Source organism: Austrofundulus limnaeus, unplaced genomic scaffold (genome assembly GCF_001266775.1).
Source record: "Austrofundulus limnaeus strain Quisiro unplaced genomic scaffold, Austrofundulus_limnaeus-1.0 Scaffold462, whole genome shotgun sequence".
NCBI lineage: Eukaryota > Metazoa > Chordata > Actinopteri > Cyprinodontiformes > Rivulidae > Austrofundulus > Austrofundulus limnaeus.
This window is the reverse complement of record NW_013952864.1, coordinates 164,924-172,115: the sequence shown is the minus strand read 5'-3', so window position 1 is coordinate 172,115 and position 7,192 is coordinate 164,924. Positions and strand designations below refer to the sequence as shown.

The 7,192-nt window shown below is 40.4% G+C and overlaps 1 protein-coding gene across 1 annotated transcript in view; it reads left to right on the top strand.

The window, feature by feature from the left end:
- The first annotated feature begins 6,637 nt into the window (after positions 1–6,637).
- The window catches only part of si:ch211-149e23.4 (uncharacterized), a 27,026-nt gene continuing 26,471 nt past the window's right edge, over positions 6,638–7,192 (top strand). Inside the window, exon 1 of the mRNA XM_014025230.1 lies at positions 6,638–6,647. The gene's annotated coding sequence lies outside the window, so the exon portion shown is untranslated. The remainder of the gene's footprint in view (positions 6,648–7,192) is intronic.

Sequence of the window (7,192 nt, the reverse complement as noted above, 5' to 3'; positions counted from 1 at the left end):
GTCCGTCAGTCTGCGGCTCCTGTAAGCAGCATCTGATCCGGCTGAGCAGACGCCCAGCTGGATGTGTGGACGCAGCCACTCTCGGCTCCGTTACCAGACTGTGCGTGCGAGACGCTACTCGTCATGTGACCCCCTGCCTGCCTCGGTGCCAGGTCTTATCGGTTTGCAGACCACCACCAGAGGTGGTTATAGTCCGTTCCAGGTCCTTGGAGCATAGGAGTGGACATAAAGGTTTGCACTAAACGCCCTGCCAGCTCAGCTGATTGTTGGATCAGTCAGCAGCTTCAGTTATTATCATGTTTAATCATCTGTTTAGCTGTGATTTGTGTCCGCTGCCTTCTTCTCGGGTCTATTATCAGAGGGAGAGACGTCTCCACTCCGGGACAGATGAGCTTGTCTCATTCAGCTGTTCAGCAGGATGATGTATCGTCACAATCAGGACATGTGTGTCTTTGTTACAACAAAAACAGGACTGTTAAACAGCTGATTTATAGCTGCTGAAGACACAAGCCTGCATCACTGCAGAGCGTTTTGTTTTTATGTCTTTATTATTCACCTGATTTTTTTTTATTAGAATCAATTTAAAATGTTTGTTTATATTTTCCATATTTTTTTTTCTTTTAAATGAGAGATTCACATCACTTTATCAAAGTGGACGAGGAATACACACTGCAGCATTTTTGTTTTGCAAAAAGCTCAAGCCGAGATGTATAATTACTGTCATTTAACAACCTGTTTGTCAGCAAAAGCATGTTTTAACAGCCAAGGATGAATGTAATGAAAGTTTTCAGAGGGGTGGAGCAGAGTAAAGAGAAGAGCACAACAAGCGCTTTACTCTTTAAAACCAGGAAAAAAAAACGAACAGTGGCGTTTGGCTGAAGCCGTGCTTCTATAGTTTGAGATAAACAATTTTTTAACTTTTTATTTAAAAAGTGCACTCCAGTAGATTAAATCCTAACAAAGGAGTCGACTGGAAAGGTTACAAAGCAGGATGCAGTGCGGGAGGAGGTGTGCAACCAAATAATGTGAGCTGCCAAGGATACCGTTTTGAAAAGACGTGCACACAAGAAGAAGTGATTTTCAATAAATGGACGCGTGAAGCAGCCGCATAGATCTCTGGTCACTTAGTCACAAACCTGCAGAAATTAATTAAACTAAATGAATTTTTTTTTTTACCAATTTTCTTACAATTTTGAGTCAAACAATCACAGAAGAGTGAGATTTTACTGTTTGGAAACCTTACACTTATAAAAACTTAAACACAAACATTATTAAGTGTAAAATGGACAGAAAAATGAAAATATTTTCAGAACAATAACTGTTTCTGTTTCTTCCTTCAGGATCCGGGCTCCCATCGTTTTGTCTTCTGACTCCTCGACTTCCTAATGTTCGGCCATCTGCTTTAATATTGAAGCACTTTTGTTCTAATTAAACAGAACCACGATCATGTGCAGAGGCGTGGACGACAAAAGCGAAAGAAGACAAAAGGAGGAGAGGAACTCCATTGTTCGCCCACAACACTGGCATGAGCTGCCCGAGAGGCGAGGATGAGGTGAAGCACGACGTCACGTCAGATCAAATAAATTAGTTTCAACAAGGCGGGCACGGGGGAGCCAGGAGGCCCATTTAGGAGCTTTTAAAGCCGAGCAGCATGAAGTCTTAATTACTGAGACTTACCACCGGCCAGCTCCGCGCTCACGCTGCGATGGTCAGGAGTTGGAGGCCGTCACCCCTCTGGCTCCAGAGGAAGGAGAGACGACTGACAGCCGAAAGCAAAACAGAACTTTTTCACTGTTTCTGTCAGCAGGAGGGAGGAAACAAAAAGGTTGGTTAAACTCAAATCCCATTTCTGGATTGTTAGGTGAAAGTAATGGTTCTTCACCGTGTCGGGAAGATGCAGATTTCCTGTTACCTTTCCTTCTTGTATCCCGTCAGAGTGAACCTTCATGCTCACTTATTATCAGCGGGAATGATCCCAGGTTTCCTCCCTGCAGAGCAATCACATGTTGATGCTCGCTGTTCGGATGAAAGAGGGAGGTTATGCTTTCTGGGGAAAAAAGAAAAACAAATGATGGAAACTTCTGGGTTCATTATTTTAAAAAAAGATGATTGCAACATTAATATGTTGGACAGATTCCTTTGTTGTTGTTTTTTTTTTCTTTTTTAGCAGGTAGAGCTAAATTTGCAGTGGTTGTTATATTCCACACCAGTGGTGGACAAGGTGTTTGATGCTAGTTGTCAAATATTACTCCAACAAAAGTAAAAGCTCTGTCAAATTAATACTTAAATACTGAAAGTACTTAAAATTTTGACATTTTTTTTAAACAATTCATTTCACTTGAGTTTAGTCTAGGTAATTGGGAAGATTTTCTGCTATAATGGACAGATCAGTAACTCCACATTCATAATAATAACGCATTAGTCTTTTATAGAGCTTTTCTCGGTGCTCAGAGATGTTTTACAATTTCACTTGCTTTATTTATTCACTCCTCAGTCGCACCAACATGTGTATGCTAGGGGAAGTTGGGTTAAGTGTCTTGCCCAGAGACACAATTGAACATTTCACGTTGAGTTTTTTAGATATTTGTAATAGTTGTACAAGTTTGCTGAATTGGAAATTACAGTATTTTTTATTTGTTACAAAAAACTTGAAACACTTATGTACAAATTAATTTGACAAAATCTATCCATTAATAGAACAAAGGGATTAAAAGTTTAAAATGCTGTAACTTAGGTTGAGTCCATAGAACAGGGACTAATCAGGACTTAAAGACCCACAACAAGCAGAAACATGTCTATATCTATACGGCAGCACAAGTTGGACAAAAAAATCTTCTTGTCCTTCTTCTTAAAACTGGTTTTAAGCTGCTTATGAACACCTACTATGGCACAATATGAGGGCCAAAATTAAGACTGTTGCACAACCAGTGGTTGCTACATCCTTTCTAAGCCAGCTATTGATCCGATTAATGATTGGCCGGCACCGGTAACTGAGAGGCCGGCACTGGCAAATAAAGGAGATTCATTTGCGTTAGAATCGGAGAGGCTAGCAACTAGAATGGATAAGCTGGCGTTAGCATCAGAGAGGCTAGCGACCGGACAAGCTGATGTTAGGATTAAAGAGGCTAGCGACAGGCATGCTTATGCTAGTGACCAACTGGACTGCCAACTCCCTTCACTGTCCATTAGCATGGATGAGCTGGCGTTAGCATTGGAGAGGCTGGCAAGTAGCATGCCTAGGCTGCTCACCTACCGAAACTGGCTTTTTGAATAAAGAAAACTTTCTCAAAAATTGTTGACATACAAAAGTAACTAAAGCCTTCAGAGAATAAGGAGTAAAGTATGATTTTGTTGTTAAAATGTAGTGGAGTAAAAAAGTTTTCTATAAAATGTTACTCAAGTAAAGTACAAATTCTCAAAAATCGTGTACACTAACTAATTAATTTTGTTATTGCACCCTGCAGTTATAAAACAGTTGTAACTCCATCAAGGCAGCAGGCAACATGATGAAGTCCTGAGAGATGATATTTAACTCAATATATTTCTTATTTGTGCTTGTTGGAAGTTTTAGTTCTGCTGAGTAAATAAATAAAACCTGGGCTGGTTTGAACTCCACATCCCTCTGTGCAGACAGAGCTCTTTTCCTTCCTAATTAGCCAAATATCCGTGAGTTTCCTGTGGTGATATCAAACAAACGTCACGAGGCATTCTCCTTTTGGCTGATGTACGTGTTTGTTCTTGTGTGAAAACCTCCCGGGGCTGTTGTTACCGTTTCGAGTCCCGTCAGCAGCTGTGAAGATCAGGGGTCTGGTGGCCGTGAAGATACACTTTCATTTCAGCGCGTTAGTAATTCCACAGCGCAATAAAACCGTCTGGCCCATGCGTCTGGCTCCAGTCGGACCAACTTTACTCACCAAAAAAAAAAAAAAAAAAAGAAAATGCCCCGACCTTGTCTCAGTTATTAAATGGAATGTAAATCTCTGCGTGTTTTTGTTTCCTTCTGGATTTTTACTCGTCGTTGCCAAAGACAGAAGCAGTAACTATACTCAGGGCAGGAATCATGGGTTGGGATAAGGGAGTTTCTCTTCAGTGAAGCAGGTCACCAGCGGGGTCAGAGGTCAATGTGGCGTGGTCAGCTGTGTTTATATTGTCAGAGCTGCTGCAGCTCCACGCAGAAAGGACACTGTCTCACAGCTGGTTTTGGTTAACTTTTCAAAAATAGACAAACTTCAATGACTGATTTATCAAACATTCAATACAAAAAATTAGAATTAAACAACTTGCTGAGCTAAAGGGTTATTTTAAGCCTGTTATTGAGATACGATTAGTTATTTGCTGATAAGAGAGAAACATGAGTCCAGTAGGTCTGTGATTAATGCTGTCCGATTTTTATTTTTATTTTTTTACATGTTAAGTCATAAAGTAGTCTGGGAACCAGACGGTTTAGAGACCTCATGTTCCGTTTGATTTGGCAGAAGGCTCAGGCCCTCCTCCTGTTAAAACAGATTTCCCTCCATTCTTCCTGTTCCCAGTCCTCCAGGAACAGATCAGATCCAACAGTTTCTGCTCTGTCGTGTGGATCTGATGGAGTAAAGCTGGAAAGAGGTCGGTCACTCACAAATAATCACTGGTTATTCAAGTTCATTATTTGTAATTCTTATTCTATGATGTAATTTTTTATGTGCATGTTGTTTCAATGTTGTCTGTTTATTCATAGTTTGGGTTTTGGTTGTCATTTTTTTTCTAAATAAAAAAGGCAGAAGCAGTATTTATATGTAACTTGACAGTGAAGGGATTGTGGGACCTGCAGGCAGGGGCACCACATAATGTCTTGCCCAGGGTGCCAAAGTGTCTAGGGCTGGCCCTGCATAGGTCCAGTTTATTACAAACATCTCAACAACAAAAAGATGCGGTTCAGCATATTTTAAATTAATTAAAAATCTTTAAAGTACATGGTCTGAATAGAGAAACTGCATTTGTTTTGTAAAATTAGGAGTGAAAGCTAAGTGCTAAATATATTAGCACAGCTAAAATAATCAAAACTGTGTAACCTCAAACTGGTGAAAATGTAGCTAAAAGCTAACTCTAACAAACTATAACTAAAAGTTTAAAATGACCGAAATGGTAGCTTAAAGCTAAAAACTAAAACATACCAAGTCTGCTAAAGTAAATTTCAAGGAAATTAATGTTTTTGAAGGAAATGTAAAAAATCTCCATGAGTATATAAGGTGTAAAAGTCACAAATACTTAGATTCGGACTGTTCCCAAACCAGCTGTAATGTTGTGATCTGTAATCACCAAGATACCGTGTTTCAGACGGTGTCATGATTTGTAATTACAGGATCAAAACATGAGCTCACAGGAGTTGGGCAGATGTGAAACAAGGAAACTTTATCCCACTGGAAGAGGAACAAACCGGAAAAGGCTGCACAAGCAGAAAATGTAAATCCAAATAACAGTCAGAACTGAACCAGGCCAGAAACTAGGGAAAAAAAAGTGGAAAAAAAGGAAAGTAGTGATATTATACAGAAAAATATGATCATGTCCAACCAGCTGCAGATCATTAACAGATCACATGTAAAAAACAACAACAGTTCAACACTAAACAGAGAAAAATGCACAATTAAACAAATAGGAAACACAAAGCAATAGCTTTATAAGCACCAAATGTTCGACGGAACAAGATTAAGTTGAACAAAACCAGGAGGTTTCAGAAAAGCTACCAAAGCAGCAGAAGAATCAAAGAGAACTTGGTGTCCACTGAACAAAACAAAGAATAAATCAAACAAATGAGACTTGAGAACAAAACGAAACAACAGATCAAGTTTCTTAAAGATCCTTTTGCTGAAGGCAGGATAAGAGCTGTTTAACACTCATGACTTAAACTTAAACTTGACTTCATATTTGAATCTGAGCAGCAGCGACATTCAATATAGAAAATATAAAACCCAGTAAGGACCTCAGTTTCCTTATTACAGATCCATTTCATGCAGTTCGGCCTGAAACCGGACCCTCAGATATTAACTTTACTTCCTGTTCCTGAGCTCCGAGAGACCTCCTTGATATAAAAAAGAACGAAGCAAAACGTGTGTTCGATTAATTCAAGCTTTGATCAGCCTTTTCACTCAAAATGTTTTTTAAACTCGCCATGTGTTTCTGTCTGACATTCTTCAGCCACACTCGTGTCGTCATGTCCTTTCAAAGACGAAGCCACAAAGCAGGAGTCCATAACGTCACATGTTTGACTTTTCATGCTTGTGATGTACGAGCTCTTGCTCGGCTGGGTTTTAAACGTGCTTGAGAGGATAGCGGCCTAACGAATGCCGGTCACACCCACAGGCAGGAGATTCACTCAACATCACGAAGCGGAAACAGAAAAGCTGAGCCAGCGTCGATGTGATGAAGGTCAGGCTGTGCGTACCTGGCAGAGGCAGAGAGGCAGTGTTGGACACAAATCAAGCTTCTTCCTGGCTGGAAACTCAAATCTACAACGTGTGTTGACAAATCTGCGCAGACACTGTCTCCGGTCGTCGAATGTTCAGAAATAAAAGAAGAGTCGTTGAATGTTGGATGTGTTGACGTGGTCTGACGCAGGCGGAGCTGCAGGAATGCACTGGATGGAGGCGCCACAGGGATCCCTTCCCTCGGTTCGTGTTTGTTTGCACCCGTTAACAGACTGAGACTCACCTCAGGGACTGGATGAGTTATCAGGAACACGTGCGTTCACACGTACACGCTGCAGGCTTCAGCTGATTTAGGGTTAATTCGATTTAACTGATCGCACGATGCTGTGAATTCTGTCAGCTGCACGTCACAATTAAACTGCATCTCAGTTTGTCATTATGTTGCAGAGCAGTCATGGAATAACACTTATTTTACTTCAACAAAAGTTATTACAAAGTAGAAGCCCAAAAAGAGTGTTTATTTTTGTAGTTCGTTTACCTTTGAAAACAGCTGAAGTGACTGAAAACGGGTCAGGTTTACAGCTCCTACTTGTTTACTTACAAAGTACGAGCAGCCTAATCAATCCTGTGACTCAGGATTCTACGTGGTTTTTGGTGGATTTGGCCACATGCTTTGTTTACACTGAGTGCAGACCCGCAACTCAAATTTGCATCCAATACAGCGGGTAAAATAAGTATTGAACACGTCAACATTTTTCTCAGTAAATATATTACTAGAGGTGCTAATG